The following is a 12,781-nucleotide window of genomic DNA, read 5'->3' as shown; positions in this document are numbered from 1 at the left end:
CTGAGAAGGAGAGGAAATTTATAATGGTTATAGGTTAACTTGGTCATGCTCATCCCGTCCTAATTCCAAACTCCAGCTGTTGGGTTATGAATCCTTTGGCTGCGTCCAACTTGACACCCACCCCAATTTTCCTCTGGGAGTTAGCAAAGGTGGGAACACTAGTGCAAACACAGACACTCTGCATTTTAATCACTATGTTGTGTAGATATGCAATAGTGGGAAATTTTAATTTAGTCTAATGTAGACCTAGGAGAACCTTGCCTGTGTCTTGTTTAATTTCACCATTGAAATGACTAACTTTGTTTTGACATGGCTATTACATAGGGATCTTGCAGTGCTTTTTATATGCATGAAATGTCTTGGCTTGCCGGTTAGTTGCTTTAGAAATCTGGCAGTAATTAAACCCATTGCTGGAGGAAAAAAATAGACACTTTAATAGTGCTACTTTAATAGGGTTTGAACCCTCAGCATTTTAAATATGAAGCAGATATACTTTCCAGTAGGTTACATAGTCTTCAGTTAATGACCTGTATTTCTCTGGACATTCCATAGGCCACTGGAGAGCTCCCATATTGTCCAATTAATCCAATAAGGATATATTAATAAAATGCAAACAATGGCTAGTTCAATTTTTCAGTTTATAAGATCTAAAATACAATATGCAAAATTAATGAAAATCAGACATACTATTTTGCTTTTTGAACAAAAATGTTTAAATATTTTCATAATGCTGAGAATGTTTGGATTATAAATTTTGAAAAGTAAGTGATCCATTTGACACAGACTAAGATTGCTTTGAAGTTATGAAGCACTGAAATGTTTGTGGAAAAAACGAACCAACCAAAACAAAACCACAAGAACAATTTCTTTATCACATACAAAAATTGCTTTTATTCTTCATCTATTTTTGAAGAAAATTCTAGCTGGAATATAGAAAAATTCTTATTCTAATTACTTATTGAAGGAAAACTGACTAGCTTGTCTGATTTGCATGCAGCAGGATCTTGAGATGAACCAGGGATTTGACAAATTGACTTGAATACTGACTGTAGGAAGGTATAATAAGGTTAAATGATTGTGCTAAAAAAAAATCCATTCATCTTCACTCTCTTTAAAATTATTTGTATGCATTTACATCAGACCTAAAAGAGAGAGAAGTTTTGTGATGCAATATTTGGAAACAGGACAAGTGGTGTTGACTGAAGCAACCTGCAATATATTCCTATCCCTCCAACAACAAAAAAAAGTATGCAAGCACTACTTTGTTTCTTGGAATTGCATGTCAATTATGAAACACAAACTTCTGTCAAAACAAGGGCCATTAACACACATCCACATGTTCTGTGTTTCTTTGTGTCCCACTTGCTGAAAATTCCATAATAAAGCATTGGACAACAAAATTGTAATTATTGAATTCATAGTGGTGTTTAACTATTGAGTTATCACTTTGTAGACTATGGAATATATACTGTACAAGCAATAATTAATGTCAGTGGAAACATGCTAATTTAATATATTAAGAAATAAAAATATAGCTATGTAACAAAAAAGGAAAAAAGCGATTGGTTTTAACATATGTCAGTTTTCTTGTTTATATGATCACCAAGGACCTTTGATAAGGCTGTATTTTAATCTTAGTAGATGGTCTTAAGACATTGGGGACTGCCTGACATCTCCATGTCCGATCACCTCATTTCTTTCACTTATCCCCTCCTGGTCTCAAAGGTCCTGCATCATATCTGTCTTCGTTTTGGTTTAGGAGGACTGTATGGAGATATCTTTATAAACCTGTCTCTGAAATTCCTTAAAATGTAATTATGATGGTCACCATGTTGGCCAGCACCAGGGATTGACCCAGGACCTTCCAGAGCTAAATGCAAGTCTCTACCACTTCAGTTAAAAAGCCAGCCTCTGAAGCTGAGAGGTAGTACACTTACATCCTGCATGGACTGGACACAGAGGATAATATGCACTGACCATTAGATTATATAATTAGGGTTGGGGAAAGTGCTTACAGTATAAAAACCTAAAAATGGTGCCGTCTTATTCAAAAGATCAGCTCCCCGTCATCAGAGACATAGTTGCTTGCTTCTGTGGTAGATTTTTTTTATCATTACTCTTTATTCCCATTAGGTGCATGGACTCTGCAGAGCTATGGGAGAATGAGTTGGATTCTCTTTTGGCTTGGACAGTTCAGCTAAATTGCTAATGGAGTTATGATTACACGTGTGTTTGCTGCTGGTGATACCAGAACACAGTGTGACTATCTCAGATTCCAGGCTGGATTTGCAGATGTGATAGCTGGGGCGGGGAAAGGGGAGCTTTTGTAATGGAGCAAATTTGTTATTAAGATCATTGATAAACTTGGGACTCCACAGTTCCTTTCTTTGGTAGAGCTATGCTTTAGCTGGCGACCACAAAACAAGTCCTTCTCTCCAGAGGCTAAGCATGCTGCTACCACACTCCAAGACCCTAGTAGCCCAGGGAAGGAGAAACCTGGACTGATAAGCAATTCCAGATCTCTCCAGGTTTGTTGGTAGGTACAGTATCTGTGCAAATGATGCACAATAAGATCTGTTCATTTACTTTGAAAATATACACAGTGGGTGGTTGTTTTTTCCTTCTAAGGGAAGGGAGAACCACACATTTCCTCTGCATTGAGGCCTGGTAGTCATTTTGGGTGGGCTTTCCTTGCATAACATAAAACAGCAACATGAAAAGGTATGTGTTTATCCAGTCAAGATTTGCAGTTCTGTTAAAATGATAATACAGCTTAGATCTTGGGAGCAAAGTTCATAACATTCTGAACAGAAGTTTGAAGTATTTACTTTAACAGCAAAGTCTAATTGAACAAGCTCTTTTGTACGTATGTTCGACCTAAGAAGACCTAGCTGTGTTCAGCCCTGTTCAGATCTTCTTCATACTGAGTTAAAGTGTGTTTATAAACTGAATACCTAGAAGAGAGAATCTTTCAGTTAAGAATGAATTGTAGATCATATTCCAAAGTCAAGGTAATAAATTGGCATAGCAGGATGTTTCTATTTATAATGGCTTTCAGCTTCAAATTTCATGGTAATTATTAATTAATTACTGCAGTACGTGTGTGTTTACTGATCCAGTATAAATGAGAGTCCACCGCTCCACTGAGATCTCAACTCACTTGTATCAGTAGTGGCTTTTTATGCCTATGTTGTCTAGATGTAAATTAGCACTGCCTTGTACCTGTGTAGTGAATCAGGCTCAGTGTATTGTCCAAAATGTTTGGTTTTTGTATAGCTTATTCAAGCATTTTTCTTTATAGCTAAAATAAAATCTGATTTTGTTTTGCGATGTGTATACGTACCACTTGCCCATCTATGTAGAGCCTATAAAAGGTATTTTAATGCTTCTTTTTGTATAAAATCTCTTGGGCCTGATTATCTTCTGCCTGGAACCCTGTGTAGTACTTCAGATTTGAGCAAAGAGGGTATAAGATGCTACCAACAATGCTAGGGTGACCATAATTCCTAAAGCAGAAATGGGGCAGCACCGGGGCTTTCCCCAGCCACCTTCCACCCCCTCCCCCGCCCCAACCACAGGGCTCATCAGAACTGCCAACCCCCCTGCTGCCTGGGGCTGGGGCTGACATCCCCCTGAGCCCCATACCAGCATGGCTGAGGCTGAGTGCCTGTGCCCCGGGCTGCCTGTGGCTGGGGCTGACACCCCCACCCCCGAGCTCCGCACCACCCAGAGCTGGGGCTGACCCTCCCCAACTCCGCGCCGTCCGCAGCTGGGACTGAGCCCTGTGTAGCCTGGGGCTGAGGCTGACTCCCCAACCCCACTGCCTGGCACCTCACATTGCCGCCCCCCCCAACATTCCTCTGTGCACCCAGGCTTTTTTGGTAAATTTGGACATTTGTTCATTCGCTCTTGCCAACTCATCAAATGCCCGTTTTTTGTCAAAAAAGTCAGGATGGCTGGGACAGAGCTTAGAAAGGGGACTGCCCCAGACAAAAAGGGTCGTATGGTCACCCTAAACAACTCTGACATTCAGATTACATGGGTGTAAATGAATATGTAAGGTGCAAGGCAGGGAAGAACTGGGCTCATTGTTTCCAATGCTCATATATAACCAAGTGCCCCTGTATCATTGCATTGAAAATGGGAGGATGCACTGAAAGACTGGCTATTGACCAGCAATGAGCTTCGTGCAACACTGCTTCTATTCTCTTGTGTCAGCAGCCACTGTAAACACCATTTTTTAACAGGTCATATTAGAACCTAATCTTAACACTTTAGTTTCTATGAATAAAAAAAGACTGCTGATCTGTCTCTCACACACACTATAAACGTGTGTATTTTAAAAAAAAAAAATAAGAAACCCCACACGCTGACAATTACATTTAAACAGTATCCTAAAAATGTTCAATTATTGCAGTAAAACAGGTGTTTAAGTGAGAAAATACATTAAGGTACATATGTTTAAATGCAAAATATGACTAACCAATATTTCACTGTTGACAATCTGGGATATTTTTTTCTTGCAGTCACATCATACTTACAGGCAATTGGTGCCAAAAACTCATATCCATATCAAACTACTGGAAAGTTCCTCAATTATAACATGTGAGATACGCAAAAGCTATAACAGCTTCCCTAAATAAGTGTACAAAAATGTACCGAGGTTTTGCATAAATGTTGCAAAATCAAGGAACTGCAACACTTACATAACAAGAAATGGAAACCACATAAACTATTGTTCTCATTTAACTTTTTAATGTATGAAAATCAAGACCTAGTTAATGCTTTTGATAGAAAATTGTTTTCTTCTCTCTCTAGCTTTTTTTCCAAATGTTAATTTGAATAAAATAGTAAACTGGCTGTTATGCTATTTGTAAGAACTGTAACCTTTTAGACTTACAGAACTGTAACCTTTAAACTGTCTTAGCTTCCTCTAGTCCAATATTAAGCAAATAAGGTCCGTCTGCTTTATTTTGTGCATGTAATCACAACCTTTCATTTTACTTTTGCAATGGAAGGAATACGTTTTCTGGGGTTTTCCCAGCCCATTGTTTTCAATGTGCCTGTGTCTCTGCATGGTATGACACTCAGTATGCACCAATATATAAACAGATGGTTGCAGATTTTATAACGTCTTTTTCTTGAAAAGATCATTGCCTATGCCCATTATTGGGAAAAGTTGCCTCTGTGAAAGGCTAGGTGGAAAGAAGTAGAATGTACTTCATCCATTTCATAATCACTTGGCCTTGTAAGAAAATGGTTTGAAATATAGTGATCACTCCTTTTCAGGATATGAAAGTTCTGTGGGGAGAAATAGGGTTTGGTGTGTGGAGGTGGTTTTAGTAAGAGGAAAACTGAGACCCCAGCCAGCACCTCTATGTTCAGGTGGTGAATGAGGGCTCTGGAGGATGGATTAGGGCGGGATTGGCTGACGAGGGGTAAATTTACCTCTTATTGGGGAGGAGAGGATTAAAGATCTCCAAGAGACTGGAGCAAAAGGAGAGAGTGAGCCATGGAGTTATACACGGTATATTGGAGTGGTAATAGTGGTGGTGTCTTGGTTGTCATGCAAGGTGGCTTGGATCAAGTGTGGATGGGTCGGTGGGCAGCCTGTCCTGAACCCTCCTGTTAGGGTATCCACTTGTGCCATTTGTGACACCTTAAATGGGCATTTTCAGGTAGCCGAGACTGTGGAACATTGCTGCTCTGAGCTGAGGAACATGGTGATTCAAGGAAAAGTTTTGGGGGACTGGGCCCTTTGGCCTCTGGTGGATATGAGATTGGAGGGAAGGAGGACTTGAGAGGAGACATAAGCAAAGAGTGCAGCATTTTTATATGCAGCCCAGAGGCCATATCTAGGAACTTATCTCAGGAGTCTGGGATGTTGGCAAAATGATGACTCTACGCTTTGATTCATGTTGTTACTTTACTAGCCTCTGACTAGCCTTGTATTTATCTACCATCTAGTATTGGTTTAGGATGAGACCCTTGGCTTGCCATGTTTGACATACACCTGGGTAGATGAAACTGCTAGCCCATTATTGACTCAATGCTCCAGCCAAAATTAGATTTGCTACCATATTGATTTTATAGGTGTGTGGGGGAATGTAAAATAAGAGTACAGATCATTTCATTGCACTTTTAGAATAGCTGCTTAAGATCATCAAGCTCTTCTCTACAGTGGTATTGGAACCATCTAGATTAATTTTGGAGGACTTATTTCCTACATATATGACCTCTCCTGTGGGCCTGCTCAAGATCTTGAGGCCATCATGACATCCATGAGACTGACAGGTGCCTTATCACCTTTTACATAGCTGGCCACTTTTTCGACCTTGTTTTGGATGAGACTGGAGGTAACAGGAGGGAAAATTCTTTGAAAGCTAGGGAAATGTTTGTTCACTTGAGTCAGAGCGCCAGTGAAGTCCCAGTCAGTGGGATGATTCCAAGTGGTTGATGGAATCTAGAATGTTTTTATCTGGTGACAGAACCATTCATGTATTGATGAATTTTTAAATTGTGTGTGTAGTGATACCACTTTCATTCACGCTGAATTCTATACAGAGTCACCTCTTAGCGGGATGAAAACGGAGTTTCTGTGCTTCGATTGCAGTATGTGGTATTTACTGAGGTGCTGGGAGGGAGGGGAGATATAAGGGCTACAATTCTTGGGTTAATCTGTGTTCCTTTTAACTAGTGAAATTTAGCAGGGAAGTTTTTGGGGGCATAATTGGTGCCTTCCTGAGGAATGTCAAGTTACCAACTTGTTCTGAAGAAGCAGTGGTTAAACCATAGCTCCAACAACTTCTTGACTGAGACAGTCTCTCCAACTGGCCTGAAGCTACTTCCTTTAGTGACACCTATTGAGATGGCCATTTCCAAACGAAGTCCTCAAGGCTCTTTGATCTCCGTGAACTTAAGCATAGATCTGTCTGGTACAGAAACTGCACTAGTGGTGTTGGTGGTTTGCTTCCTGTGGAAAATGGATGGAGAACAAGTGTTCATGTAGATTATTTTATATCTATCAACAGCTTTTGACATGCTACTCCATAGGATGATATTGCTGTACTTGCAGACCCTATGTAAGGGCCGTGGGTCTTGAACCCTTGTCCACAGGGCTCTTCAGAGCCAGTCTCTTCTGACTCACCACCAAGTGACCTGTTAATAGTTGCCAGAACTAGAAGCTCAACTCTGGCAAAGGACTCCAGTCCTGGGATCTGATTGGCAAAACTATGGGAATCCTGATTGATTCCCAGCTTCTATTTAAACAAAGCAGAGGAACAGGAAGTAGTTAATGCAACTGGGTTAGGACTCTACTTTCTGTGCTGCCTTTTCCTGCTGCCTGACTCTGACCTCCTGGTAACCTGCCTCTTGACACTTAGCTCTGTTTGTTTGCCTTCTGACCTCTGGGTATCCAGACCTGGCCTGTTCCCTGGCTCCCAATTCCCACTCCGACCACTAGGCCAAACACCCATGTCCTGGTCCTGACACCTTAACAATATTATTCTGAGTGCCCTGGTCTGTTGTTTTGGAGGGTACCCCAAAGGGGGTAATATTGGGCAATAAATGATCTACTTTGAGATTCCTTTCAAGAAGAGTTCTAACTGCTTCACTGTGTACACAGTTTGGGATACCTTCGGTAGGCGAAACACAGAGCTTTTGTTTTTCCCATCTTTTCTGACCCTGCTAGTATTTGGAGTGGCATACGCAGAGACAGGGCACAGATTTGGGCTAGCCAGTTAAAGCCCATCCCAGACAAAACTTATAGGAGGCACCCACAAGAAATGTTGGTGACCTATTTGTGCCATTGCTTTGTGGGGTTTGTGGGGTTTGTTCCTGTACTATCTGGGGGTTTGTTGGGTTCCCCACTTGTTCCTGGATGTCCATTATCAGTGGTTGCCACGTGGTGGGGTTTAGATCTGTGATTTGAGAAAAGGGTTGTGCCCTTTCTATGAGGTGAAATCTGCATCTGAAATTACCCAGGCCTTTGTCACCAGGAGGATAGATTACGCAACATTTATGCTCTACCTGGGAATGTGCTTTCAAACAAGTCAAAAATTGCAGCTAGCATGGGATGCACAACCTTGTTTTTTTAGTGGTGTTACCAAGATGACCTAGCACAATGCTGAATAAACTATAATTTAAGCACATGGTCAATAAATATTGTTTCTCCTTCACAAAAGCTAATGTACTCAATGCTTTTGTTTGCCTCTGTCTTCAAGAACAAGGTCAGCTCGCAGACTACTGCACTGAGCAGCACAGCATGGGGAGGAGGTGACCAGCCCTCTGTGGAGAAAGAAGTGGTTCGGGACTATTTAGAAAAGCTGGACGAGCACAAGTCCATGGGGCCGGATGCGCTGCATCCAAGGGTGCTAAAGGAGTTGGCGGATGTGATTGCCATTGGCCATTATCTTTGAAAACTCATGGCGATCGGGGGAGGTCCCGGATGACTGGAAAAAGGCTAATGTAGTGCTCATCTTTTAAAAAGGGAAGGAGGAGGATCCAGGGAACTACAGGCCAGTCAGCCTCACCTCAGTCCCTGGAAAAATCATGGAGCAGGTCCTCAAGGATTCAATTCTGAAGCACTTAGAGGAAAGGAAAGTGATCAGGAACAGTTAGCATGGATAGCTAGCAAGGGCAAGTCATGCCTGACTAATCTAATTGCCTTCTATGACGAGATAACTGGCTCTGTGGATGAGGGGAAAGCAGTGGATGTGTTATTCCTTGACTTTAGCAAAGCTTTTGATACGGTCTCCCACAGTGTTCTTGCCAGCAAGTTAAAGAAGTATGGGCTGGATGAATGGACTATAAGGTGGATAGAAAGCTAGCTAAATCGTCGGGCTCAACAGGTAATGATTAATGGCTCCATGTCTAGTTGGCAGCGGGTATCAAGTGAAGTGCCCCAAAGGTCGATCCTGGGGCCAGTTTTGTTCAATATCTTCATTAATGATCTGGAGGATGGTGTGGACTGCACCCTCAGCAAGTTTGTAGATGACACTAAACTGGGAGGAGTGGTAGATATGCTGGAGGGTAGAGATAGGATACAGAGGGACTTAGCAAATTAAAGGATTGGGTCAAAAGAAATCTGATGAGGTTCAACAAGGACACATGCAGAGTCCTGCACTTAGGACGGAAGAATCCCATGCACCGCTACAGACTAGGGACCAAATGGCTGGGCAGCAGTTCTGCAGAAAAGGACCTAGGGGTTACAGTGGACGAGAAGCTGGATATGAGTCAACAGTGTGCCTTTGTTGCCAAGAAGGCTAACGGCATTTTGGGCTGTATAAGTAGGGGGATTGCCAGCAGATCCAGGGACGTGATCATTCCCTCTATTTGACATTGGTGAAGCCTCATCTGGAATACTGTGTCCAATTTTGGGCCCCACACTACAAGAAGGATGTAGAAAAATTGAAAGCAGCTATCAAATCCCCCCTCATTCTTCTCTTCTGCAGACTAAACAATCCCAGTTCCCTCAGCCTCTCCTCATAAGTCATGTGTTCCAGTCCCCTAATCATTTTTGTTGCCCTCCGCTGGACACTTTCCAACTACCTGAAAGGGGGTTCCAAAGAGGATGGATCTAGACTGTTCTCAGTGGTAGCAGATGACAGAACAAGGAGTAATGGTCTCAAGTTGCAGTGGGGAAGGTTTAGGTTGGATATTAGGAAAAACTTTTTCACTAGGAGGGTGGTGAAGTGCTGGAATGCGTTACCTAGGGAGGTGGTGGAATCTCCTTCCTTTGAGGTTTTTAAGGTCAGGCTTGACAAAGCCCTGGCTGGGATTTAGTTGGGGATTGGCCCTGCTTTGAGCAGGGGGTTGGACTAGATGACCTCCTGAGGTCTCTTCCAACCCTGATATTCTATCATTTATTTTTAACTATTACTTCTCACTCTTGCTGGGGTTGGAGACACATCCTGGAAGTATTTTCATTTTTTTCTTGTGTACTGATTTTCATTCTAGCAAGGTGTAAAATAAGGCAAAAACTTGAAAATCGGAGGTATCCCATAATAGTGAGTAGGAATATTTTTAATATGTTGTAGAGGGTTCATGACTGCAGTGCACCAGTCATTGTTGGTGTATATTCGAGTATCTATCTAACTGGGTAACCGGGGAACATAAATAAGGAGCACACAAAGACTTTGAGGGAGTTGCTGTGGACAAAAGACAAATGTGAATGCTGAAATGTGTAATCCACATTTAAAAGGCAAGTTCAGTTTTACATATGTCTTGATCTGTTACACAATCTACAACAAAATATCCTGAATAGATGAAAGTCATAGTACTCTCTCTCTCAGAGCTTGTTGAATAATGTCCACAAGTGTGTGTGTGTGTGTGTGGCGGGGGGGACGACGGACACCTTACTGTAAAATTCCCAGGAGTGCTGCTGCACAGCATCCTACAATAGATAGCTAAATATTCTACGTAATTCACTTTGGACAAATTTAAATGTAAAGACGTGCAAAATGCCAACACTAAACTGTCTAGCACATAAGCATAGTTTCAGTATAGCTCAGACATAGGTGAGAGGTTTATTGCAGGAGTGGGTGGGTGAGATTCTGTGGCCTGCATTATGCAGGAGGTCAGACTAGATGGTCATAACGGTCCCTTCTGACCTTAATATCTGTGAATCTATAATGAGAGAGGGTCTACTTAAAATAAGATTGATCCTGCCCTATATGAGTAGTGAGTAGTTGTGCTGTAAGCTGCACTAATTCAGAGTGTGGTTCTCCATGCCCATGTGAGCCTTGGGTCCAAAAGGGCCCCCACTTAGGGTAACAAGTGAAGACCAGCAATGGACCCAGTGGATGAGGGCCAAGTTCTCCAACAGTAGTGAAGATGGATGAGCCACAACTGTGCATGCATGGAATGCATAGGGCATAAAAACAACTAGATCTTCGTAATGGTCATCCATGCCTTCAGGAACCAACAGCATCTGGCAGAAGAGCTCCTGGTAAGGGGGATGGCGTCTCCCAAAATAAGACCCCTCTACAGCTCTCTGTCCCCTCCCAGTTCCAAGGAGGCAGAATAAAATGAAGGGGCAACCCACCATAATAGACCATGACAATAGCACCAGGGCTAATGCCCCTGCTATTACCAACTCCAGGAGTGGCGGCATGTTGAGCACTCCCAAACTCCACTTACAGTAGATGCAGCCTTCATGACCCCAACTTTATGGAAGTCCAAAACAGACCTTAGAGACGTGTTCTGTGTCATTGCATAGAATGTGCTAACACTGAATGGCACTGGGTACATGAATGCTTTTGTCAAAGAACTCACCCAAGATTGTCATCACTGGTATCAGTAGGCCTATCTGCCACAAAGCGATCAAGTTACCATGGAAGGTGTAACCTTCCTCCATTCCAGTGGTCCACTGTGGTATTGATAAATTGGTCAACTTGGATATACATTCAAAAGCGGTGCTGCATGCTCTTCAACCATGTTGCCAGGGTGGGAGACACACTCCAGCACAGTGTTCTCAAATTCTCCATTGACATGTAAAGGGGTGCATGTGCCCTGACTCAGTGTGGCACTCCCTATGGAGCTGCCCTACAAATTTGTGGCTTTTCAGGACTAAGCCAGATGTGGGAACTTCACTACACAATGCCTGGTGTGATTCCATCAACCATGGTCACTCAGGCTGGCACAACAGTCCTCTGTAGACTATGCATTTTTGATTATATATCTTGGAAGAGATGTTAGATCCTGTTTTTTCATCCCTGCAGTTTGGGGAGCAAGTAGTTTCCAATCCTGTTCAACCTAGTGTCTTCTCTTCTGCCCCCTCCCCCCAAGCCCAATTGTGGTGTTGTACCAGCCTTCCCTGAGCTGAGGCCCCTGTACTGTATGTAGGTCAGTCCCATGACCCTGTTTTTTGCTAGCCAGTAAATAATAAACTCCAAAAACTACTGCCTAGCTAGAAGAGCAGTACTACTGAACTATTTTATGTCACATAACTCTCTCTCTAACCCAACTCAATAACTTGGCAATCTCAAAGGTGTAACAAGTTATTTTAACTGACTTAAATTCAGAAGTCCTTTCTGGCACAGGAACTTCAGAATTAGAATGATAGCACAGTTTGTGTAGGTATTCTTTATGAACATGTGACATGGAACAAAAACTTTGCCAGTTCAGAATAAACAAAAATCAAACTGTTTCTAAGAAACAGAGTCAGGATACACAGTAATATCCACTTTAAAATAAACACTGAGGAGAGTAAGAAAAAAAGTTGTTCCATAACCGTTTACTACGCTATTTCTAACAAAGGCCAGAGAAACTGATCTAGTGAGTTGATTTGTAGCTTTTGTGTTACTTCAGTGTTTTGATTAACACATTTGTATTTCAACAGTGCCAGACTGTGTCTCTGTTTTGGATGATTTTTGGATGACTGTCAATGCATAACAGCTTAGTGAAATATTGTCAGCAGGCAGATTCAAAAACAGGATCTCACAAATTGATGTACAGGTATTTGCTATGTACTGAATGATAAGACTGTGACTCCAGTTAAAGAAATATCATGTCTAGTCAAGGTAAATCAAGTTGGGTTTAAAAACAAGGGATTTAAAAAAACAAACCCAAAATAGGGTTAATAGAAATATTTCTGAAACTTTCTAAGTTCTGATGGAAACAGTTTTGACTGGCATCATTCTGTGTCACACACACTAAACAGAAAGTGAAACTGACTAGATCATTTTCACATCCAAGCCAAGTATAATGTAAAGAGTATACTTTTCATAGTTTATAAAGGTAACATCTAATTTATTTAACAATCTAAGGTTAGTTTCCTCAC

The 12,781-nt window shown here is 41.8% G+C and overlaps 1 protein-coding gene across 3 annotated transcripts in view; it reads left to right on the top strand.

The window, feature by feature from the left end:
- The window catches only part of SGK3 (serum/glucocorticoid regulated kinase family member 3), a 90,054-nt gene that overhangs the window by 26,583 nt on the left and 50,690 nt on the right, over positions 1–12,781 (top strand). The window lies entirely within an intron of this gene.

The sequence above is a fragment of the Lepidochelys kempii genome, chromosome 2 (genome assembly GCF_965140285.1).
Source record: "Lepidochelys kempii isolate rLepKem1 chromosome 2, rLepKem1.hap1, whole genome shotgun sequence".
Classification (NCBI taxonomy): domain Eukaryota; kingdom Metazoa; phylum Chordata; order Testudines; family Cheloniidae; genus Lepidochelys; species Lepidochelys kempii.
The sequence above is the reverse complement of the archived record's forward strand: the minus strand, read 5'-3'. Positions and strand labels throughout refer to the sequence as shown.